The 25480-nt window shown below is 53.1% G+C and overlaps 2 long non-coding RNA genes across 3 annotated transcripts; one reads left to right on the top strand and one right to left on the bottom strand.

Annotated features, from left to right (window-relative positions):
• Positions 1–15813: 15813 nt before the first annotated feature.
• Positions 15814–23243, top strand: LOC117307901 (uncharacterized). Of its 2 annotated transcripts, none has more exons than XR_012325719.1 (2): positions 15814–16422; positions 22812–23243. It is a non-coding gene; the product is annotated as an uncharacterized lncRNA (long non-coding RNA). The 2 variants fall into 2 exon arrangements; XR_004521824.1 differs by lacking the exon at positions 15814–16422 and adding an exon at positions 20776–20974.
• On the bottom strand, positions 16868–21456 carry LOC141276344 (uncharacterized). The gene is made up of 2 exons (XR_012325718.1): positions 20875–21456; positions 16868–17277 (listed from the first exon to the last, which is right to left on the bottom strand). It is a non-coding gene; the product is annotated as an uncharacterized lncRNA (long non-coding RNA).
• Positions 23244–25480: the final 2237 nt, after the last annotated feature.

Raw genomic sequence — 25480 nt, forward strand, 5'->3', positions numbered from 1 at the left:
TCTTTGTATCCACTGCCACTTCAAATTGGGAATCAAGTTCATTAAAAAAAATTTTTTTTCTTTTTTTGGCTGCATCGAGCGGCTTGTGGGATCTTAGTTCCCCAATCAAACCCAGGCCCTCTGCAGTGGAAGCCCGGAGTCCTAACCACTGGCCCGCCAGGAAATTCCCATAAAGTTTTTTTTTAAAGAGGAGGGGCAGCTAGAGCCTCATGTGGGTGTGAGGGAGCTGCAAGCAGAAAGCTTAGAGTCGGCATGGACACCCGGACACACCTTCCAGCTGGGACAGGAGACAGGCAGGAAGGGGATTAAGGGACTAGACAGAGGCAGGTCTGGGGGCAGCAGGCACAGCTTCTTAGAGGAGGAAGGTATGGAGTGACCTTTAGGAAAGAGGGATTGGAGGGGCACAGGGAGAGCTCCCTGGAGGGCTAGTGGGGCCCCCGGGAGCCATGCTCTCAGCCCACCTCTGGCTGCGCCATCCATATCCCATTCTCAGACTGGGACCAGACGCCCATAGCCAAAAAGAAGCCAGGCAGAGACTCCTCAGAAACTGGCCTGAAGGGTGATAGAAATAGAATTCTGTCTTTCCCTCTAGGGCTGTATAGGAGCCTGGGGTAAAGGTCCTTCTCTGAGCTCTCTAAGCAAGTACTAAGACTCCTGTAGGAAGCCCGTCTTGCTCCGTGTTCCTTGCGCTGAGGAGCTTCTGTAGTGCCGTGTAGCCAGGGAGGGGCCCCTAACAGAGGTACAAACACTGCTAGGGTCAGGCCATCGGTGGTTTGGAGCTCAGGCTCTGGATCCAGATGGCCAGAGCCTAAATCCTGCCTCCGTCCATTTCCAGCTGTGTGACCTTGGGCCTGTTACCTGCCCTTTCTGTGTTTCAGTTTCTTGTCTATAACACGGGGATAACGTAAAGTACTTGATGCTTGTGGTGGTTGTGAGGGTTAAATGAGACACAGGGTCCAGCCTAGTGCCTGACACGTGGCAAGTGCTAAAGCCATTTAAAAAAGGAGAATGAGTTTCTGACTCACATATTCAGGGAAGCTTCCTGGAGGAGGAGATATGTGAGCAGGCCCTTGAGGGACCAGCGGGGTTGCCACAGATCCAGGTGAAGGAAAGATGTCCCTTCACTGAGGAGGGGCCAGTGTAAGCAGAAGCAAGAAAGGACATGGCATGTTTGGGGACCACGAGGAATTTCGTGTGGCCACACCCACTGCCTGGAGGCTAGAAGTGGGGCCTGGCTGGGGTCCGCAGAGGTCGGGGAGGGTTTGGAATGTCCAGCTATCCTGGAGCAATGGGAACTCAGGGAGGCTTGTGAGTGGGACCCTGACAACACTAAGGCTGAGCTCTGGCAGCAAGGATCAGCTGTTGCTGCTGGGGAGAAACCCAGGCAGAAGGTCGTCGAGGGGCCAGGAGCCTTGCAGGGGGCGGGTCTCAAGGCTCTGGGCTTGGGTGATTTGGGAGGTTGGCCTGAGACCAGTGGGGAGGTAGAGGTGCTGACTTCGTCTGTGGCTCTTTCACCCTGGTTAGACCCAAAATATACGCTCCGTGAAGCTCCATCGCAGGAGCCTTTGGCCATGCTCTCTGAGGTCCTTCCAGCCCCTGCATTCTATGGGCCTGGCCCCACCACCTTGGGCAGGTCACATCATTTGTCCTGCTTCCATTTTCCCATCTGTCAAGTGAATACAGGAATTCCTGTCTACTCTGGGATGTGGAAGCCTCGAGCAGATGCTCTGCTGCTTTTTTGTCCAAGGTCAGGCCAAGGGTCAGGTAGGGAGGTTCACGGCAGGGAAGGACCCAGGCCACAGCTTCACCTCTGTCTTGCTGGGGTGGCCCCTCAGCTTATCTGAGTCAGGGCAGGGCTGGGATGCGCGAGGAGGAGATACTCCTTCAGGCAGCCAGATAGTGTGAGGGGGTGATAAAGGGCACAGGCCCAGAAACCGACTTAGAGAGGGTGGGACGGCGAGGCTGTCACTTCCCTGGCCCCTTGGCCGACCCCCAGGCACCCTCCCGGCCAGCTGGGTACAGCCCCAGCCTTCCATCCTCCTACCCTCCCACCGTGGGACAGGAGGAGAGAAAAGAGGCCACAGGAACTGGCCTTTGAAAGTTGTTGGTGGGCTTTGGACACTGTCTCAGGGGGCTGATGGGGGCAGAGGCCAGACTGTGAGGGAAAGGGAGGACGACCAACTCATCCTTCCCAGTTTTTGTTTGTTTGTTTTAATTTATTTGTTTGGCTGCACTGGGTCTTAGTTGCGGAGTGCGGGATCTTTTAGTTGCGGCGTACGGAATCTTTAGTTGTGGCATGTGGGATCTAGTTTCCTGCCCAGGGATCGAACCCGGGCCCCTGCATTGGGAACACGAAGTCTTAACCACTGGGCCACCAGGGAAGTCCCTCCTTGCCAGTTTTAACACTGAAAGCCTGTCCTCAGAAACCTCTCAGTCCTGAGCAAATCAAGATGGTTTGCCTGGGACTGTCCAGGTTTTAAAACTGAAAGTCCCTTATCCCGGAAACCCCCTCAGTCCCAGGGAAACCAAGACAGTTGGTCACCCTAGGAGTAAAAGAGTAGGTCTGGCGGGGGCGGGGTGACTAGGATGGGGGAGCAGACAGCTCTTTTCGGAGTTTCCATAGCCCTGATTCTTTGTTTTTAATTTATTTTTTATTGAGGTAACATGGGTTTATAACATTATATTTCATATACTTCTGTATATGTTACAGTGTGCTCACCACCAGAAATTTAGTTTCCATCTGTCACCATAGAGTTGATCCCCTTTACCCATTTTGCCCTCCTTCCTCCCCCCTCCCCCCACTCTTTCCCCTCTGGTAACCACTACTCTGTTCTCTGTGTGTTTATTTCTCTTTGGTTTGTTCATTTATTTTATTTTATTTTATTATTTTTTTTTTTTTTGCGGTACGCGGGCCTCTCCCTGTTGTGGCCTCTCCCGTTGCGGAGCACAGGCTCCGGACGCGCAGGCTCAGTGGCCATGGCTCACGGGCCCAGCCGCTCTGCGGCATGTGGGATCTTCCCGGACCGGGGCACGAACCTGTGTCCCCTGCATCGGCAGGCGGACTCTCAACCACTGCGACACCAGGAAGCCCCATTTATTTTATTTTGTTTGTTGTTTTTTTTTTTTGTTTGTTTGTTGTTTTTTATCTTCCACATATGACTGGAATCATATGGTATTTGTCTTTCTCTGTATGACTTATTTCACTTAGCATAATACACTCAAGGTCCATCCATGTTGTCACAAATGGCAAGATTTCATCTTTTTTATAGCTGAGTAAGTATTCCATTCCGTACATACACCACATCTTCTTTATCCATTCATCTGTCAGTAGGCACTTAGGTTGTTTCTGTATCTTGGCTATTGTAAATAATGCTGCAATGAACACAAGGGTGCATATATCTTTTTGAATGAGTGTTTTCGTATTCTTTGGTTATATACCCAGAAGTGGGATAGCTGGATCATACGATAATTCTATTCTTAATTTTCTGAGGAATCTCCCTAATGTTTTCCATAGTGGCTGCACCAATTTACATTCCCACCAACAGTGTGTGAGTGTATTTACATACTCCCCGTCTTCACCAACACGTGTTATTTTTTTCCATAGCCTCCATTCTTAACCATGCCTACTTGTGTTCAGCGCACGCCCTGTGTGAGGGGACGGCTCAGGTTTTGTCTCTCGTGGGCGAACCTGGAAGTCTGGACCTGCTTCACTAGAGGGCTTCTTTGCCAGGCTGAGGCTGGGAGGGGTGGACAGTTCATGGGAGAATTTTTGATGTCAGCTGCTCTGTCCTCCAGGAGCCTTCAGAGATAGAGAGGGGACTTGGATGGGTTGCGTGCCTCACAGCTTGCCGCTCTGGTTGGTGGGATGATATAGTACCACAGATGTAACCAGCAGCCAGATCTCTGGGATCAGGAATTGCTGAAAATCAAAGTTAGGGTGCCTGCCTGGCTTTGGGAGTCCAGTCACAATGCTCTGTTCAGAGCCCCTGCTCCCCTCCCCGCCCCGGGCCCTGCTCACTTGGCCCCGTCCCATGCGGGCTTCTGGGACTGGAGCGGGTTCTGGGGACAGGACAGGAAAGCTGTCAGCTGTGTGGGAGGGTGGTCAGGGGCTCCTCCCTAGAGAGGACTCAGATGAGTCGGGGGAGTCAGAAGGAAGGCTTTCTGCCACCTGCGGTTCAGGCCTAGGCCTCCCTGCCTCCCAGCCTCGGGGCTTGGCTTTATCCCATACTCACCCTGGAAAAAGGGTAGACTTTCCTTACCTGGGACATGGAAATCTCAGAGACCCTTGGCCCCAGCATGTCCGTCCTCAGAGCGGCGCTGGCCAGTCAACGTGAGGCGAAAACCTGATGGGGTTGATGGGAGCAGGGCCCGGGAGACAGAACAGAGCACCCTGAAGAGACAGGCCTTGGACCGTCTATTGCGGGACGGGCCTAAAGGGATGGGAGAGGAAAATGGTGCCCAAAGATACCCCTAAGACAGCTCCCTGTAGCTTGGCTCAGCCAAAGAAGATTCTGAGCGACTTCCTGGTCTCTGGGGAAGTGTCTGAACCAGATACCACAGAATAACTATTTCTAGACTTAATGGAAAATCTACACCACGTCTCCCTCCGAGGATTCCCAAGTTGGTTGGGTGGGTGAAGCCAGCTGTTAGTGAAGCCAGCTGTGGTCTTGCTTTTGACATCAGGGTTGGCAAATGGGCCTAACTCTAGACTCCCTTGCTTCCAGAAAGTCATCTTCCCTGCCCCTCTGCTCCCCCAGCCCCACCAGAGGTGGGGGCCTGCTTAGAGCTCACCTCATTTTACCTGTATCAGGCCCTATTGCTTTGGCCTATTCACTTATCCAGCACCTCCCCAAGTCGTGGTCCCTGTCTGGTCACCTCTGAGCCCCCATGCTTCCCAGGTAGTGTCTCTGCAGATGTCTGGAAGATTGCTGTGTGGTAGGCCGTGGGACCCCCCAACGGTGACCATGAAGTTCCAGACAGGCGAGGGCCAGGGGAGGGGGGCTCGAGGAGGGGCGCAGAGACCAGGCTAGGTGTCTTGGGGGAGAGACAGAGAGTGTTCTGGGTGGGCCAGTTCTGGGGCCCTTTGTGTCTCAAACTCAGCCTTCCCCGCCCTCCGACGCTGACTCAGCCACGAGACCAAACTGTGTGAACAAATGGTACCGATGGTCCAGGGGCTGGGACGGAATCCCCCCAGACAGGCTGGCCAAAGGGTTCCCGGCAATGAGTCGATGACTTCCTCGGTCTGCAGGGAGCCACAGGGAAGGGGGCCGAGGGGGCAGAGGGGAGAGGCTGGGGGCAGGGCTACCCTGGGGGGCGGGGCCGAGGGGGGAGGTGCTGAGGGCAGAGGAGCCAGGCCTGGCTGGCCTTTGAAGGGCAGGCCTTCCTGGGGTGGATACTTTAATCGCCCCCAATTAAACCATTGCCGGAAGTTTTAACAGCCCCATACGGCCTTTCAAGGACTGCCCTTTTGTCAGACAGCCAAGCTGTTATGCAAAAGAGAGCAGGCTGGGGGCCTCTGACCACTCATCCCAGGCCCCAAGGCCAGCCAGCCCCCAAACTCAGGCCAGCCTCCAAAGAGTTTGCTTCTTTGCGAATCAAAGGCTGGGGAACCTGCTTTGATCTGGGGGAAACCCAGCCCCTCCCAGTCTCCCCAGCTTCAGTCCCCTCACTGAGGGTGTGGAGCCTTCGAGGAGGCCTTCAAGCCCCCCCAGTTTCCAGGTCTGGGTCTGGCCAGGCTTAACCCTTACCTCAAGAAGCAGGTCCACTGGGATGGTGGAAACTTTCACTGCTCCCACTGCCCTCCTCAGACAAGGAAACCCTGGCTCTACCTCCTCCGGCTGCTCTAGGGCCTTCTAGCCCTTGTGACAGAGGGTAGTCCTCAGGTGGGTGTCATCTGGGACCCTGTTGGAAATGCAGGCTCTCAGGCCCTACTCCAGACCTACTAGATCAGAATCTGCTTTTTAACAACCCCCCAGGTGAAGTTTGAGAAATACTGCTCTAGTATTTCTAGTATTTCTTCCCCTCTCTGCATTTCTTCTCCCACCCACATGCCACCCCAGAAAAAAAAAAAAAAAAAAGCAAGATTAAGTGTGGAAATGATATTAACCATGATAAATTATGGACAATATAGTCCTCTGCTTTCCAAACTCTCTACAACATATAATTTCTAAAATGTCAACGACAAAGCCCTTTCTGTAAGTAGCAGCTTCTGAAGGACCCCAAATGGCAGGCTTCCGTTTGGTCATTTGGTTAACATCAAAACCCTCCACCCCGATTTCCACACCTGCTCCTTCATTTCATTCTCAGAACTGCCCGAGGGAGAGATGACAAGCATCCCCATTATACAAAAGAGGGAACTGAAGCCCCGGAAGGTTTGTGGACTGGCTTGAGGTAGTGGCCAAGTTGCAGGGGGACTCAGGAAACCCCACTCAGGGTCTCCCTGCTCACAGGTCCAGTAGGGCTGCCGTCGACAGCTGTGAGCTGCGTGCACTGCACAAATGTGCCTGACCCTGAAGGTGGGAGTTGAGGCTGAAGTCCAGTTCCCACTCCACTCCCCAAGAGTGTCCTGGTGTGGGCAGGGCCCCCTGTGCGGGAGAAAGGGGAGACTTTTTCTGTTATGCAAAAGCCGCATACAGACAAGCAAAAGCCTGGAGCTTCCAGAATTCCCGTTTCCCTCCTCCTCCTCAGAAGAGCTGCAGGTCTTCAAGCATCTACGACATGCCAGTCTTCAGGCTTAGTGCTTTCTTTCAGGATCCCACTTAGTCACCAGGACAACCCTCTGCCTCATTCTCCTGGCTAAGAACCAGTTCTTCTGCTTCTTTCCTTGAAGCTGGTTCCTTGAAAGCCAAACAAGCCCAGAGCACACCCCAGATGAGTCAGATCCTGTCGGGACAAAGGTCTCCCACTGCCCACCCTGGATGAACCGCCTGGCTCAGCCTGGGGGACATCAGGAGGGTTTACAAGAATTTTTTCGACATTCTCAGATGTTGAAACTTCAGTCCCATCTGGGGCAAGTCTTGAGTACCTGGGGATGCAAAGAGGGCTAAAATCCACCTTGCTTTCCCTGTAAGATTCTATAGCAGGCTCAGCACTCAGAGGAAGACAGCAATCTGTACAGGCAGGCGGTGTGTTTAGAGCTCCATGAGGCTGGGGGTCATCAATAGGAGGTAGGCTAGTGGTGCCTTTTATAAATTTATTTTTATTTATTTATTTTTGGCTGCGTTGGGTCTTCGTTGCTGTGCGTGGTCTTCTCTAGTTGCGGCGAGCTGGGGCTACTCTTCGTTGCAGTATGCAGGCTTCTCATTGTGGTGGCTTCTCTTGTTGCGGAGCACGGGCTCTAGGCACGCGGGCTTCAGTAGTTGTGGCATGTGGGCTCAGTAGTTGTGGCTCGCGGGCTCTAGAGTGCAGATTCAGTAGTTGTGGCGCATGGGCTTAGTTGCTCCACAGCATGTGGGATCTTCCCAGACCAGGGCTTGAACCCGTGCCCCCTGCATTGGCTGGTGGATTCTTAACCACTGCACCACCAGGGAAGTCCCTAGTGGTGCCTTTTAGAGCAGGGGTAGGCAGACTTCTAATGCAAAGGGCCAAATAATAAAAATTTTAGGTTGCTCTCTGTCACAACTACTCAGCTCTGCCACTGAAATGTGAAAATAGCCATTGACAATATCTAAACAAATGGGTGTTCCTGTGTTCCAATAGAACTTTATTAATGGACACTGAAATGTTAATTTCATGTGACTTTTCACATGTGCCAAAATGTTATGCTTCTTTTGATTATTTTTCCCAATCATGTAAAAATCACTCAGCTCTTAAACTGCACAAAAGCAGACAGTGGGCAGCATTTGGTCTTCAGAGCCAATAGTTTGCTGGCTCCTGGTTTAAAGCAAAGATTTTGAGCTCAGCTGTCAGTCTTGGATTCAAGTCCTGGTTATTTCACTAACCAATGGTGTAATTTGGGAAAAGTTACTGAACTTCGCTGAGCCTGCTTCCGCCCTGTCAAACGGGGATGGTGGTCGGTGTCTGTCTTTCAGGAAGTAGGCAAAATGAAGCATGTAAGGGCGTCTACTAGCCTCAGTGAGGGACACGCGGCAGGCACACCCTCCATGTGAGCAGTGAACACTGCAGCAGGCCGGTTGGAGGTCAGTGGGAGGGGGCTATGAGGCTGGAGAGGTCAGGGAGGGAGGAGGTCTGGGGTAAGCTGGGCCTCGAGTGACTTGAGAGGTGCAGTGACAGAGGAGCGGAAAGGTTGAGAGGTCAGGCCAAAGACATTGGCCTCAACATCATTAAAAATTCTACAAATAGCAAATGCCGGAGAGGGTGTGGAGAAAAGGGAACCTTCCTACACTGTTGGTAGAATGTAAATTGGTACAGCCACCATGGAGAACAGTATGGAGATTCCTTAAAAAACTCAACTCATAGAGTTGCCGTATGATCCAGCAATCCCACTCCTGGACATATATCCAGAGAAAACTATAATTTGAGAAGATACATGCACCCCAATGTTCATAGCAGCACTGTTCATAATAGCCAAGACAAGGAAACAACCTAAAGTCCATGGACAGATGAATGGATAAAGTAGCTGTGGTACCTATACACCATGGAATACTACGCAGCCATAAAAAAGAATGAAATAATGCCATTTGCAGCAACATAGATGGACCTAGAGATTATCATACTAAGTGAATTAAATCAGAAAGAGAAAGGCAAATACCATGTGATATCACTTATATGTGGAATCTAAAACATGACACAAACTTATTTATAAAACAGAAACAGACTCACAGACATAGAAAACAAACTTATGGTTACCAAAGGGGAAAGAGAGTGAGGGAGGGATAAATTAGCAGTTAGGGATTAGCAGATACAAACTACTATATATACAGTAAACAACAAGGTCCTTATATATAGCACAGGGAACTATATTCAGTATCCTGTAGTAAACCATAAGGGAAAAGAATATGTAAAAAAGAAAAAAAAGGAACTGTCATCAATCCTAGGGTCTGGGAAGGCCATTGAAGGCTCTGAAAAGGGAATCCTTCAAAATGGGGTCAAGGGGAGGCTCATCTGCCATGGGGTTGGGCTGGGGAGGGGAAGGAAGAAGCCTGTGGAGGAAACACCAGGAGCATGTGATGAGGTTATTGCTGAGTCCAGGTGATTGGGGGCTGGGAGCTGGGGAGTAGGGGGTTATCTAGAGAGTGTCAGGATCAATAGATGGTAACATCGCCCAGTGTTGTGTTTCTTTTTTAATCACCTGCAGGTACTAATTAGCCCCTTTTCTTGACTGCAAGCACATTTCCAGGTTAATAACGGGAGGGGGCCGTCTATTGTTTTTGCTGACCTAGCAGCTGTCCTTCCCCTCCCCGCACCCCAATAGGGCAATGCCATTTTATTGTAGATGCCAGTCCCTTTGTTCCCACACACGGAGTGGGGCAGGGGGAGGTTCCCAAACAAAGTGGAACCATGGAGAGTCCTTCCCTGAGATTTTGCTAACTTGGGACCAGAGAGGATATGAGTAAGACCCTCTCTGGCAGAGGGAACATCAAGACATGAAATGCAGACCCGGCCAGCAGCTGTGCACCCCGTCACAGAGCAGAAGTCAGAGAATCAGGGAAAGAAGCTGATCCCAACAGAAGCAGAGCGGAGAGGCGAGTCCCTCCGAGGACCTTGGTCCTGCCCTTTGTGCTGTGGCTTAGTGATTCAGTTCTTCCCCTGATTGTAGGAGATATCCTGAATCCTTTGAAAAAACTCTTTTCCTAGAACTAGTTTGAGTTTCTATCACTTGCAAATGAAGAGAATTACCAACCAAATGCATCCTGGCAGCTTTCCTACCCGTCGTTTGTTGTGCTTTGGCTGTGTGCTAGGCGCCGGGTAAAGTGCATTACATCCGTTACTTCATATAATCCTCAGTTAGCTATGGGTACTATTATCTCCACTTTAGAGATGACAAAACTGGGGCTCCATTTCACTTAAATGGGGTGCCCCTCAGGCCTTGGGCCTGGTCCTCTTTGACTAGCATAGATTATTCTCTCCCAGGCAATCTTGTTCATTCCCGTGTTAATTCCATTTCTACAATTTCCAATTCTCAATCTAGACCTCTCTTTTAGACTCAAGTCTGGTATATCCAGCTGCCTACTTGATACAGGTATTTCAAACATAGATCTCTAAAACTAGACATCTGCTATCCCCTCTCCCATCAAATCTACCCCTCCCCTGGGGCTTCTCTCTCAGTAACTAGCCCTACCCTTCACCCAGTTTCCCAGGTCAGAACCTGAGAGTTATATTTGACACCATCTCCTTTGACCTCCATACCTACCCTATTACCAGTTCCTATTGTACCCACTCCCAAGCGTGTCACGGCTCTGCCCACTTCTTTGCAGCTCTGCTCTCCCTAGTTCAACCACAATCCCTTCTCCCTCAAAAGACAGCCTGTTCCTTGGTCTCCCTGCATCCATTCCAAGCCATTATCCATTGAGCTGCTGGATATGTTTTTGAAAGTGCTCTAACCATATCCCTCACTCCTTAAAACTACTCAATGGTTCTAGTCCAAAGTCTTTCCCAAGGTCTATGTGGTCCCACCAGATCTAGACCTTTCTATTCTTCAACCTCATCTTGAGTCTCTATTTTGTTCACTCACTATAGGCTCTCTTCAGTATGAGTATCAAACTCTTCTGATCTCAGGGCCTTTGCACATGTTATTTCCGCTGTCTGTACAGTATTCTTTCCCTCTTCCTCCCCAGCTCTTACTATTCATTCTTCGATATACTTCAGGTCCTGGCTTAAGCCTCAGAAATACCATCTCTTGAGCCCTCCACGAAATATCATCCTACAGCACCCTTCACTCTCTATAGCACTCAATAATCATGTTACTGGATATACATTTAATGTTTGTCTCCCTTGCTAGACTACGACTGAGGGCGGGGATTGGATCTGTCTTCTTCATTGTACCTGCAGCACCCCTTACAGTGTCAGGCACAGAGCGGGTGCTCAGAAATATTTGCTGAATGAATGACTGAGTGACAGAGGCCTGTGACCCAGGACTCACTGCTGGTGTTGGAGGGGACTGGACCTCAACCCCAATCTCCTGGGCTCTGAAGTGCACTCTGTTAACTTCTGTGCAATATTGGCACCACTGGGGAAACCAGGAGGATAGAGGCTGAGAGGCTGGCCTCAGGCCCTTGGACTCATCAGAAAGGATGCAGGAAGCAGCGGGGGAGGGGTACCAGTCTACTGCCAAATGGAGTCAGGCCAGAGGTAAGGAGATTCCCAGGTCTCGGGTGAGGACAGGGGATGGGGGTGGGGGCTAGAGGACACCCATTGATGGAGCTCTGGTCCTGCCCCTGGCGGCCCTACTGTAAGAGCTTTGTCTGTATCGCCTCATTTAATCCCCTGCCAGCCCTGCAAGGCGAGGGATTATTAACAGACAAGGAAATGGAGCCTTAGAGAGAGAGTTAGTAACTTGCCCAGTGTCTCCCAGCTTGTAAGGTCAGAATCAAGATTGGAATCTGGTACTTGAGCCTAAGAAATCAGCTATTTGGGAAAATCGTCCAGAAAAGAAAATGGCAGGACGGGTCCCCCTGTTGGACTTCAGGGAGAGCTTGACACGTCTTCTTCCATCACTTCACCCCTGCGGGCTGTCCATTTCTGGGGATATGTTTTGAAATTCCAAAGGCTCTTGCAGGAAACCTAGGAGCGTCTCCATGCAGCCCTTCAGGTGGCCGGACCCTCCCAGGCTGGCGCCTACCTCCCTCGAGGATTTCCCTTGCACAACTTCCATTTGAAAAGGACCTTGGGGCCCCGGTGCCTACCTGCTGGGACCCATCAATGCCCTCAGCTCAGGGATGCAAAGTGAAGAAAGCCTGGCCCACTGAGGGGAGTGAGGGCTGGTGGGGGATGGGGGACTGGGAAATCCCCTCAGAGCCTGGATTTGGGTTTATTTTTTAACATTATTGTAAACCTTTCCCACACCGCCATTTAACACCACTTATATAGAGAGAGCTCTTTAAAAAGTTTGCGTCAGATACAGCCCATTATAAATATGAATTCATCAATGCTCAGAACAACTCTGAGGTAGGTACTATTATCCCGACATTTTGTAGACTGCGGGGGTCAAAGCAGACAGGGTCGGTGACTTGCCCATGGCCACCCGCAGTAAGTGGCAGAGCTGGGATTTGAAGCCAGGCACCAGTCTCTGGATGCTATGCTCTGAAATCCCTCCTCTCTGCAGGGGAACCTGTTGGGGGAGAGGGATCTCTCTGGTCTCGGGAGATAACGGGTCCCTTTTTTTCTTACGCGCCCAGAGTTTGTTTACCTCGGTGAGCAAGGGGTCGCCCCAAACAAAGGGGATGCAGGCGGAGATAAGCCAATCATTCCAGGCCTGCCTGGGCTGTTGGGAGGGCAGGGATTGAACCCAGCCTGCTTTGGGGCTGGACTTCGAGAAACTGCCAGGGCCTGGCCGCCTGCTGTTTGTTGCAAAACAATGAGTCAGCCAGGCTGGGAAGGGAGTGGGAAGGTGGGGGGATGGGGGTAGAGGGGCCCCCAGCCCTGCCTCTGGCCTTTTCCAGGGTGGGTTCTGCCCACTCCCACCCTCCCAGCTCTTAGAAGTTTCACCAATTTCCTTTTTTCTTGTTTGGCTGAGTTAGGAAAAGTATTGAAAAATAAAAAGTGCCCTAGACAGGAAAACACTCTGAAAGCTGAAACCCGCCTGCTCAGGCCAACACCCCAGTGGGAGGTGGTCAGCAAGCCAGGAGTCCATCCCTGGCCTCCTTCCCAGACACCGGCCCACGGTGGCACCTTAAGCCCTGGGCAGGAGAGAAGAGAACTTGGAAGTCCAGGGATGAGTGGTGACCATTTCAAGGTCACAGCTGTGCTGATGTCCAGGAGGGTGGGGCAGATCCTGTGGGAAGGACTTGGGGGCCAGGTGACTGGAAGGGAAGAGCCCGGAAACAGAGACCTCCTTTTTTTCAGTTGGCCTTGCCAAGGGGCCCTGCCCTTCCATCCTCACGTGGGGAGAGCCAATCACCAGGGGCGTATCAGGGGGCAATTCTCTACTCTGGCCCTCACTGGATGAGCCAACGTGGTTGCCTCTGAGGGATCCCATTTGGCCACAAGCCATTCCATTCCTCTCCAGGCCCTGCCCCTCTGCCTCTGGGCCCCTCCCTCCCACTTATCCAAGAAAGACAGTGCTTTCCCCTTGTTAGAATGGGACAGAGGGAATTGGCTCAAGGTCACAGAACAAATTCATTAATTTATTCATCAAAACCTTGGGCTGCAGCTGAGCCAGACTTAGCAGAGGAATGAGGCAGGGCACAGTCTCTTGGGAACCAGCTGCCTGAACCAAGAACTGCTCTGTAATAGTGCATTGATCAAGACTTATCTGCCATGCTTGCAGCAGGGACATGCAGGTGGCTGCCCCAACCTGAGAACCAGGGAAGACTTCCTGGAGGAGGCATAGAGCAGGGTCTTAAAGACTGAGTAGGAGTGTGCCAGGGCCAGGAATGGCAGAGGAGGGTGTTCTGGGCCAGGGAGAAATCAAATCCACCAGTTCCAGGCCCACTTTCTAAGCTCTACTCCGTGGTCTACAAGCATTACTGAGTTCCCACAATGGCACAACACAGCTGGGACCTGGGAGAGGAGGATACAGGGCAACTATCACATGGTGCTTGCCTTCAAGAAGCTTCCTGGGCCAGTGGGAAGACACACAGTCCTCCTGGTAATGCTGAGGAATGCCAACAAGTGTTGAGGGCTCCACTGCATATCTCTATGTGGGATACATCTCATTTAACCCTCGCCAAACTTCTACAAGTGGATAGTCTTTTTTTTTTTAATTAATTTATTTATTATTTACCTTTGGCTGCATTGGGTCTTTGTTGCTGGGCACAGCTTTCTCTAGTTGCATCGAGCAGGAGCTATTCTTCGTTGCGGTGCACGGGCTTCTCGTTACAGTGGCTTCTCTTGTTGAGGAGCTCGGGCTCTAGGCACGCAAGCTTCAGTAGTCGTGGCTCGTGGGCTCCAGAGCGCAGGCTCAATAGTTGTGGCGCACGGGCTTAGTTGCTCTGCGGCACGTGGGATCTTCCCGGACCAGGGCTCGAACCCGTGTTCCCTGCATTGGCAGGCGGATTCTTGACCACTGCGCCACCAGGGAAGCCCAACAAGTGGATAGTCTTAGCATCCCCATTTTACAGAGAGGAAACAGAGGCTTGGGAAGTATCGGTAACTTGCTGGGTTGCCAGCTGGTAAGGGGTGGAGCCAGACTCTAAACTCAGGGGCCTGACTGTGGAGCCTGAGCCCCAACCACTGTGCTCACTCCAGTTGGAGGGAGAGAGGCAGCTGTCATAAACTTTATTTGGTGGACAATGGGGAGCTGGCAAAGGCTTTGGAGGCGGGGAGGGCATGCCATAATCTGACCTGTGTTTTGGCACAATAGCTCCAGAGGCCACTTGGATGATGTATTTAAGGCACAAAGCAAAGGAGGATATTGCCTTAATGTTCAAGTGAGAAAGGATGAAGGCTGAGGGGTACTGGGGGCACTGAGGAAAAGGGATTGCTTACAGAGGTGGAAGGTGTGGCCTCAGCCCTGCCCCGGCCTCATCCTCAGGACAGTAGTCTTTGTTTGACCTCCTCGGACCCTCTGCTGCAAGTGAAGCCCAGACAGTGGCTGTTTGTCCAACAGACACAAACTGAAGGCCTGCTAAATGCAGGCCTTGTCAGCCCTGGGAAACAAGAGGGAGCCCAGAATCCTGTGGTACAGTGATCCTCAGTTAGCAGCATCACCTGTGCTCTTTTGCCCTCTAACCTCCCACGTCTCCAAGAGAAGCCGACTTTCCATTGAGACACTTCTCTAATTGTTTAAGCACAATCCTTTCCCTTCCACCATCTCTCCCAGTTCCCCAGGAGATTCTGCGACTCTTACATTTGTCTTCTTACATTTCCCACAGGACCAAGTACAGTACTGAGTACAAAACTAAGTACTCATTTAGTACCTGCTGAGACTAATTAGTCTCAATGAGGAAAAACTATTCTCCAGCTAGAGTCTGACCTTAAACTCAGATCACAAATTCCTTAATCTATCCAAGCAGTTATCAAAAGGTGCTTTTGGCCCCCGAGTCTCTGTCAAAGAGTGAAGCTGACCGACGGGCCAGTTCTGTGAGACCAAGTCCCTTGGTGAGGATGACACTGCTGAGCCTTTAAGGCCGCCACCCTGTATGCAGGGGGCAGATCTCTGAAGCTGTCAGTCATCCCAAATGAGCTTATCAGCACAAGACATCTGGAACTGCAAGCTGAACCAGGGAATGAATGGGAGGGCTCTGGCCAGGGTAAGGATGGGTGGGTGTCCTGCAGTACCATGAACCGAAGCCTACTGCAGACTTTGACTGTTGTGGCCGCTAAGGTATAGGCAAGCCTGACTCTAGAAAGAAAGGAACCCTGTGAGGTATCACTGCCCTCTAGAGACGTCAGTGCAGGTAGCTCAGAAGAGAGAAACGGGGCAGGGCCTGGGAGCCCTGAGTGGGACCTGACCATGGGATGTGTCCAGTGTTGGTTTGCGTTTTGCGGGGTGTGTATGTGTTTATTTCCTTTTTGTCTTTCCTTAGGACTTACTAAAGCCCTCTGGGAAGTTTCAGCTGCCTCAGCTGTGTGTGTGTGTGTCTGTGTGTGTGTGTGTGTGTGTGTGTGTGTGTGTGTGTGTGTGTGGTGAGGTGACAGGTGGGGGAAGGGTTGGATCAGGACCACGAGGTGAGGGATGCTGGAGCTTGGGTTTTCAAGAGGGGTGCTCTCTCTTCCCCTCCCACACCCTGTCCGGGTAGCCGGCCTAGGGCTGGACTGGAACTATTTCTTCCTTTTATTTCTGGCAAAAGCTACAGGAGGGAGTTCCCCTTCTCTGTTTGTTTTGATTCTGTTGTTTTCTTAAAGAGAGGAAGGAAAACCATCATCACTTTTTCGGTTTTGTGAACAAAGGCAGGCAGAGAGGATGTTCGCTGGGGCGGGGGAAGTGGGCCTCACTTTCCCCCTCCCCCCCCCCCCAGCAGCTCCGGCCTGCATCCCCACCCTGCAGAACACAGATCAGGCACCATGGTGTGGGATCAAGTTTAGGTGCTGGCTCTGCCTTTTAAAAGCTTTTCACCTCTCTGAGGTGCATCTGTAACAGTGGGAGTTGGCAGGTCTGCTTTACAGGATGGTTGAGGTTAAAAACAAAAGAAAATGCTAACCTGTAAAAACACGATGACTGCTCCAGAAATGTCTTTCCTTTGCTTCCTTCCTTTGGGGAAGAGAGCGTGGTCTATCCCTTGGCCCAGGTGTGTGGAGTAGGGGGAAATTCCCCACTGAAAGCCCCCTCCCATCTTCCTGCTAGTCCGTACGAAGCTGGCTTTTGCCGCAGCAGGACCTGCAATGCCAGCCTTAGGAAGAGGCTCCGAGAAGAAACGACAGGTAAGGCTGGGGCTCTTTCTTGCTGCCTGGAATTGTCCCCGCTCTCTGGGAGAGAGGTGAAGCCCCTGAATTTCTCCCAGCCCCTTCATCCCTCAAGCTCCGTGCCCCACTGGATTGTATGCCCCAGGGTCCACCCCTGCAGCCCTGGGCAGGCTCCCTTCTTTGATGAGATGTTTGGGGCTGCCCTGACCAGACAGAAAGGGAGCCCCACCCTGCTTCTAGTACCCTTCCTGGGCCCCAGCTTGCTCTGAAACTTGGCCAGGGCATGCTACCTCTCAGGGCATCCGTGTCTTAGTCTGTAAAGTGGTTTCTGAACTTTTTTTAAATACAAACACTCTTTTATAGAATTGAAACATTTTGCACACCAGCTCCCTGCTTCACGTGATAGCAGTCATGCTTTAAAAATCCTATGGTTGAGAAAAAAATACAAATGACCATAAGCAAATATGCATTCAGTAACACTTTTAAATGAGTGTGGGTTTTATTCAACAGCTTCTACATAAATTTGAAAATGTGTCCCCTTATGGGGAGATGTCAGCTTCTAGATGGTGATGATACCTAAGGGAGTTTGAGGCTCCCATGGTGCCCTAGTCTCTGAGGGCACAGGTAGCCCGGGGATTGAACGGTTCTTCCTTGGCCCTCCTGCGGCTGACCCAGGGACTCAGGAACACCTTAACGGTCAGTCTCAGGCTCAGATACAGATACAGAAGCCCAACAGTGGCAAGAATGCAAATAGTGTGGCGGCTTTTCTTCAACACGTGGATGCTGCCTGGGCTGGAATCCTCGCTCCGCCACTGACCAGCTCTGTGGCCTGGGCACATGGTACTTAACCTCTCTGGGCCCCAATTTTGTCATCTGTAAAAACGGGAGTGATGGTACTGGTGAGTTTCGTGAGGATTAAATGAGATCCTGAATTCATGGACTTCCTTGACACAAGGCACACACAGTCGGTGCTTAATAAATGTTCCATTTTAAAACACAAATAAAAACAAACCCACAAGTACCCCCTGCTTGTCTTCTTGCAGTTGCTTGTTGCCACCACGTGGGCTGATGCTGACCCCTTCGGGAATGGGGGCCTGGACCTCCCCTCACCTGTCCTCCTCCGGGACAGAACTCGGAGAGCGCCCCTCGTGCGCTGTTCCCTGGCCGGCCCTTATCTCCCTGACGCCGGATTCCAGTCTCCCCTCCCCGTTGCTTGGCCAGGCCAGGCCCCCATGCCTCCTCCACCCCAGGCCCGGCCTCTGCTCTTGGGGACCAGCGCGTTGGTTCCCAACCACATGTAGGGAAGGCACGCGGGAAAGCCACAAACTCAAAGGCTGAGTGAGAGGGATGTTTGTCAAAGCAGGACAGATCTGCGGCCAGGGACGCGGAGGGAGTGTGCCGGGACTTGAGCGGAAGCGGGCATTTCGGGGGAGAGGGGATGAGCACCGGGGAGCTGGCATGGGCAGGGCAGGAAGGAGGCCTATTAACACTTGGGCCCGAACGCGCTTCCTCCGGCACCTCGGCCAGGGCGCACACAGGCGCGTTTGTCCCGCTTTCACTGTGGCGCTGTGTTCGCAGCAGCCCCTGCCCCCAGCCCCAGGTGGGCGGTGTTGCCCGGGCACAAATGCCCTTTATGGATGGGCAGTGCCGGAGGAAGGCAGCACCTCCGTGGACAGTCACCACCCCCCAGAATTCAGAAGCGGCCCTGGAGCCTTCTCCCTCCTGGCAGTTGCGAGCACCCAGGGAGCCTGGTCACATGGGGTGGAGGGGCGTGGCTTTACCCCCACCGGCGTGGGGGGCCGTTCATGGGGGTAAATCCCAGGAGAAGCAGCCAGATTTGGAAAACCAGAGTCCCCCAGGTGACCCTTCCTTCCAGGGCCTGTGCTGGGGGATGGTCCCCTCACCCTGACTGCTGCCTTCTCCTGGGGCTGAGATGGGGGACTTTCCTCTCTCTGAGGGGTTCTAGGGGGAGGGCATTGCCCTGGTGAGACCTGAGGCAGAGAGGGAAAGCAGGCAGAGCCCAGTTATCCCGCATCACCCTCTCCCCCACATCCCATGAAGAGTGGGGCTTCATCAAGCATCCAGGGACAACCTGACCATCCCCTCCACGGAGCGCAGTCCTTGTGAGCCTGGGACTGAGTTCTGAGGGGCCCCCGCTGCTCTTGCGACGGCCAGTGGGCGACAGAAGTCACACATCTCACAGACAAGCCCTCCCGTCAGGCCCCACTGAACTTCCGTCCCCCATTCACACAGATCCTCAAGCCCCTCTCCCCCTCCCCCAGGCCTTTGGCCCATTATTCCATTGACAGGTGCAGGCCCGGTGCTGCCTGCCTGTCGGTGCCCCCTAGGGTTGGCCCAAGGACCTGCACCCCCGCCCCCAAAGGTAGGGTCCGATTGAACCGGTTCTCTGGAGGCCGGGAGGAGGGGAGGAAGGGCGCATGATTGCTGAGCTCTGCTCCCTGTGCCCATGACTCCAGGCTCAGCCAGGGTGCAGGTAACCCCTTTCTGTAGAAATCGTCGGCCTCCTTTTATATACGGAGAGACTGAGGAGAAGAGGCCCAGCCTTCTGGGGTTTGCAGTCTAGCTGGGAGCAGGGTCAGGTGGGGGGCTCAAAGTGGGGGACAGACCCACGTGCTGGTGGAGGGGCGACCTCCCTGCGGTGCCTGAACTGAGCCCTGCCTGGCCGTGGTGCCCTGTGTTCCTGGCACCCCTTCTCTCTGCTGGGCTCTGCATGGTGGGTGGCCCCCCGGGGAGGGAGGGAGGGAGCAAGGCCCTGTCTTCACTCCTTTCCCTACCCCCTGAAGACCCCCTGTGAATGTGACACCTCTCAGACCACGGCCACCATCGCTGACTCGGGTTTGCCTCCTACCCTCTGTCCAGGCTGAGGGAAATGTAAATGGAGGGAACATCACGGGCCTTAGTCACAAACCCAGGTTATTTCACATCCTGCAGAGGCATGGGCACAGCTGGGTGCCCAGGTACAGACACCCCCAACGCCCGCACAGACACAGACAGCACTTCCTCCACCCCGACACCCACATCCTCCACGACTCGGATATCCTTGCTGACACTCCTCGGGCACCGACGCCCTGCCGCTCTGGTACAGACACACAACACATACACCCGTGCCGGTCCCCGCAGCGATGAACGCACAGAGCCCCCGCCCACGGAAACTTTGCTCCACCCACGACCTCAGAGACCCGTATGTGCCACAGCTTCCTTCACAGACAGCCCCTCCTGATCTCAGCCACACAGATGAGCTCACAAATTCAGAGACTCAGCTCCTCAGAGGCTCTAGAACGCCCATGTGCACTTGCATAGAGACCCACACTCCCAGGTGCACACATGCCCCAGAACCCTGAGCTACGCCCCTCCCCTCCCTGCCAGAGGCTGGATGGAGGTCCCTTACTTCTAGTTCATGGATTCTGAAAGGTGCGTGCGTGTGTGCGTGTGCGTGTGTGTGAGAAACAGAGAATCCGCAAGGTGTCGGGCAAGCAGAGTGGAGAGGAAGAGAAGGAAGGAAAAGCTCTGTGAGTCACTTCCAGCTGAACAATGCCACATCTTAGCCCCTGTGGCCAGGGGAAGGGCACGTTTGTCAACACAGCCAGAGCCTGGCTGCGGGATGGTCAAGGCGGTGGGGATCCCATCCAGAGAGACTTGCCCTTCCCCTGTCTGCACCTGGGGGCTGTGAACTCAGCATCCCGCATTCCCCAACACCTGTGTTGTCTGCGAGGCACCTGTCTCTAGGTGCTTCGGCTGTACTCCTCATCCTGACCAAACAAAACTCCAGAGCCCTCTGTTTATCCTCACCATAATTCCTGAGGTCGGACAGCCCCACCGCTCACAGCCCAGCCTACTGCTCCTATCTCCGGGGTCCCTCATTTGCCACCTGACTGCTCCCCGTGAACCCCTCCAGGCCTTTCTTCCGGCTGTGCCTGCTGCGCACACGTCCCTCGCGCCTCCACACTCTTCCTCTCCATCCTTCAGGCTCCAGCTCCTTCCTGACCCAAACCATGGTTTCTAGTCCTTGTTTTCTGGCTAGTCAGAAAACTCTGCAGGGGGATAGTGGCTACTCCCTCCCCCCTCCCAGTTAGACTCTTTGCTCTAAAGGGCAGGCTCTAGAATTTCTTCTTCTGCCTCCAGACCCCTCTCCCCCCCTTCCGCCCAGCAGGGCCCTGGAAACCAGCTAGCGGCCAGCAGCGTTTTGAGAGATGAACAGTAAGGGATGAGAAGGACAGCAAAGGCAAGGGGAGCTCTTCTTGGGCCTCTGCTCACTAGGTAACTGGTTTCCCTCTGGACCTGATTCTCCCCATCCTGCAGCTCACACAGGTTGGGGCAGCGAGGGAGGGAGGATTTCTCACCAGGCCCCACCCACACCACGGCCGGAGAGCGGGAGCACGTTAGGGCCTTGTCTACTGCGCACCACCTGGGACCCAGGCCCGTGCTGGCTTCGCGCGTGAGCTCACTTACCCGAAATAGCCTCATGACGGGGGTTGCTCGTTGGCCTCAGTTTCCAGTGGAGGAAGCTGAGGCTTCGAGAGGCTGGATAGTTGCCCAGGTCACCCAGCTGGTAAGTGGCACAGCCCCAGAGCCTGTGTACCCCCCGTGCTACCATCCTGCCCCTCAGCAGCATCGCCTCTTGTCCCCCGTTTGCCCGCCGACTCTCACCGGTGTCCGACTTTGAACTTTTGCTCTGCTTCGTCTGCCTGAAACTCTGCTTGTTTCTGCCCCTAACCTCACCCCTGTGCCTGACTGTGGCCCGTGGAGCAGAATGAAGTCCGCCTGTGGTTGAGGGCAATTCTAGTTGCTACTTCTCATAGGGAGCCAGGCTTAGCACACATTTGGGTGTGGAAGGCTTTTTAAAAATCTGGGTCGGAAGCCAGATGGAGACCTGTCCTTCCTTCTCCTCGGCACCAACAGGGCTGTGCTCACTAGCCCTACAGCCTTCTTTCTGGCTCGCTGTTTCACACACTTACACAATTACACACACATGTGCCATGGCAGACTTGCGTTCAGAGCCTGCACAAGCCCCGTTGCAAGCGATGATGGAAAAAACAGGTCATGGGCTCCGGGAAATGCATAGGGCAGACTCTCCTTGTGGTACAAACTCAAGTGTGTGATCCCAGCCCGCAGAGAGCATGTAATTATTTGGTCATAAATCACACTCCAACCCCAATGGTTGGAATCGCATTCCTTCCCGTGCTCCCTGCCGGACCCACAGTGTCTCGGTGTTGGATATGAAATATGGTTGTGATTTTCATGTCTAACCAAAGTCAAGGCTGATTCCTCAAAGAGTGCAGTTTCACTGGAAGATAAAGACTGACCCAGATTCTTGTGTGTTGATGCTGTGGAGGAGAAGGAGTCTCCGGGAGAGGAGAGAGATGGGCACCCTTTGGATGGGGGAGAGGTGGATTCTTTGCCAAGGGGGCTTTGGGTGGCCCAGCTGCGAGTGGCTGTTAGCACAGCTGGGGATGGCCCTCACCCACCTTGTGTGGCCTTCATGACGCAGAGTTAGGAACACGAGCCTGGCAGGATGACGCTTCACAATACCACCTTGAAGTGAGTGTGGCCAAGTGACCCGCTTTGGCCAATGAAATGTGATTGATATGTGCCGCTTCCGGGTAGCAACAATGAGCGCTAAGGTGTGAACCCTCAAATCCCCTTCTGGCTGCCATGGTGATTGTGAACAATGATGTTGATAGAAGCTTCCTTCAGCCTGGGTCCCTGGGTGAGGACAGCGTAGCTCAGAACCCTCCAGGTGATCTATAGTGTTCACGTGGCGTGAGAGAGAAATGCATCTTTACTGTTTTAAACCACTGAAATGTTGGGATGTTTGTTACTGCAGCATAAACTAGCCCATCCTGTCTGATACGCCTATCTTAAGGGTGGACACGAGGAGTCATAATATAATGCACGTGAAGAACTTAGCTAAGTGCCCCTAAATATGCTGCTTCCTCTTCTTCCTTCTCTTCCTCCTCTTCTTCTGATGTTATTTCCCTTTTTATGCAACCTTGAGCCAAGTCACAAAAATTGACCCAGGTCCACTAAATGTCTGGGATAGGAACACAAAGTTGGGGGGAGGGAGGGCAGATAGATAATGTGAGAAACTGACACATGGTACACTGATGTTACATTACCAGTATGAGTCCAGAGCTAGGTGAGCCCAGCGGAGGGAGGGATAAGTCTATCGGGGTCCTCAAAAGTGAAATCTCACCTAGATTTTTGAGAGGCTGGTTTGATTTCTTCGGACGGAACAAAGGGAATGGTGTGGTCTGATTGTGAGGGCAGCTGCCTTTCACTATCTGCTACATGCCAGACACTGAATCAGGCACTCCAGCCAATTCTCCCCAATTGTCAGAGCAATGACAACATCCATGCTGTGTGCTATCGTTATGCCTATTTTATAGATGAGAAAACTGAGGCCAGAGAGGGCAGCTGGTAAATGGCAGGCAGCGTGTGTGCACAGATACAGAGGTGCGGCAACTCCTGAGCAGCCTTCAGTCTTGAGCCTTCCAGAGGGCCGCGTTACGACTCCAGGGAGATCGATCTAAGAATGTGATCCACACTCCACTCTGTGGCCTGGGAGACGTTTCCAAAACACGGCTCTGGGAAAGTCACACCGCTGCTCACCAGCTCACTGCGGCTCCCCACTGCGTTCTCCATGAGGTCCGGCGGTCTGGCGGGCTCCTTTGAGCCCCACCCGAAACTTTCCAGCATTGTCTGCGGGTACAGCCATTCACGTTCCCAGGCTTCTCGTCTGTGCCTGAACATTTCCTGCCATTTTCTGCCTCCTGGGTTTTGCTCAAGCATTTGTTTGGAATGCCCTTTCCCTATACGTTCACCTGCCTGAGGCCTACCTTTCCAGCAGAGTTCAGTCCAATCTCTGCCTTCTCTCTCTGGTCTAGGCGTCCCTCCCTGCTGGAATTGAGCCTCGGGGAGTGTCGGTGGGGTTGATTTGATCTGGTTTGAATGATAGGGTGAGAAAAGGTGGTTCCATTGGGGTGTACATATTTGCTAATATTTAATATTCAGATTTTCAGTAGTGCATGTGTAGGATTTATGGATATATATATAAATATATTAAAGGTGTGTGCTGAGAGTTGTTTTTTACTGATAGCAGCACTTAAGCAAGTCTGGAGACCACTGCCACATAGACTACCACCTGCGGTAGAGGTTTGCCGTTTACTGGCTGTGTGACGTAGGAAAGTTACTCGACCTCTCTGAACCCAAGTTTTCCTGTCTGTAAAATGGGGAATATCTCAGTTCCTACCTTATGGGTTAGTGCAGGCTCCATGAAATAAAACTATAAGGGAAATGAGGCCTCCAAGATGTGTCCTGAGACTCAGCCTGAGGAGGTTCAGGCTGCCGGTGGGTCCTGGTGGGCGACACGGAGGAAGGAGGGGCGGAGGTGGCCCCTGTTGATGGGGACTCTGTGGCTTGGGCAGGCTGGGCTGAGACAATCCCAGTGGTGTTTGATAAAAGGTAGGGGCTCTTCTCTGTCAAATAAATATTATAAGAAAAGGCTGTCTCCAGGGAACGGCTCCCTCCCGTTCCCCCCTTGAGGGCCAAAGTCCCCAGGGGCCAGTCTGGAGTCTCCTTTTATGTGACTGTAAAGTAATCCAGGGCCTGGCAGGGTCGAGGCTGGGCGGGCACTGACTCGCAGGGCAGCATTGATGCGGTCAATGATTACCTTTTATGCCTAGCCATAAAGGCAACGGCCCAGCTCTCTGGACAATGCCCCCTCCAGACAATGCCCCAGGAGGGTGGGTGCGTGAGTGTGCGTGCACACACACACACACACACACACACAGCTGCTGGGCGGGGACCTGTCCCCGCCTCAGATCTCTGAGGACATCCTCAAAAGGCATCTCTGTCTCCCCTGAGTGGTCCCTGGAGACTTGGCCCAGGAGCTAAGGGAGTTTGGGTGGCGGTAAGTGGGACCTAGTGAGGTTCAAGACACAGAAGCGCTACATCCAGGGCCCCGGGGCCTGCTCCGGGTGGTTCTATGCAGGGGGGCAGCGTTTTCACCCAGACTCAGGTACCACGTCTCAGTGGGAAGACGGGTTTTCTAGGACCAATCAAAGTCCATTCCCAGTTTACAAGTGATGCAGTTGAGATCTGGGTGCACAGCGGGGCCCAGGGGCCCGAGGAAGAAGACAGTGGCCGAGCTGGGAGTAGGACCCTGGTCCTCTCTGACATCACCAGATCGAGGGGGTCCAGGTGGGAGTGTCAGGTGTCAGGAAAGGTTTGGGTCACTTCTCAGAGAAGATGTCTCGCCTGGGGCTCAGAGGGGAGCTGGGAAGGACCTGAGGGCCTGGCCTTGAGGCTAATGTTGGGAAGAGATGAAGAATGACCCCCTCGAGTGCCCGTGGGCCACATGCAGGGCCAGCTGTGCTCACATAAACCCCTTTCATGGCTTTCTCACCCTGTCCCGATGGGTATGCACCCCGCCCACCTGCAGTGGGGAGGCCGGCTATAAGGGGGCAGGGCTGGGGCATAGATGGCCAGATTAATATTCCACCTCTTGGGCTGATAAGGTCCAGGAGCCTTTGTCCTGGCAAGAGAGGCTGGAGGAGCCCGGACAGCAGGCCCTGGTAGGGGGTTCTGGCAGTTCAGATGCCTGAGGCATCACTGCAGCGTGCCTGAGACTGCAGGTCAGAAGGCCTGGCATCGCTTTCCTCCCCGGGCTGAGGGGAGAGCGCTGCATTATCGTATTGGTGGGCACGGTGGGGATGAAAAACTACATGGGGCATCTCTCGGACGAGTCACACAAGTCCGGCTGCTATCTTGAGGAAAGAGGGCTGTTATTCACAGCAGTTATAAAATGCTTCGTGGAATCGGAGTGAAGTTGCTTTGAGCCTCAGCCAGAGTGCTCCAATCAACCTTTGGCTCTGATAAAGATAAGCGCACCCAAGGTGATAACACACAAACCAGAAACTGTCAACAGGTGCTAATTAGGGCACCGGGTGCTGAGCCACACCCACCACGCCTGACCTGGGGAGAAATCTCAGGTGGGGAGCCAGGGCTTGATCTGGGTGGGGGAAGATATGGGCTCATTGCTGGTATCCAGCCTCAT

This window comes from Tursiops truncatus, chromosome 14 (genome assembly GCF_011762595.2).
Source record: "Tursiops truncatus isolate mTurTru1 chromosome 14, mTurTru1.mat.Y, whole genome shotgun sequence".
Lineage (NCBI taxonomy): Eukaryota > Metazoa > Chordata > Mammalia > Artiodactyla > Delphinidae > Tursiops > Tursiops truncatus.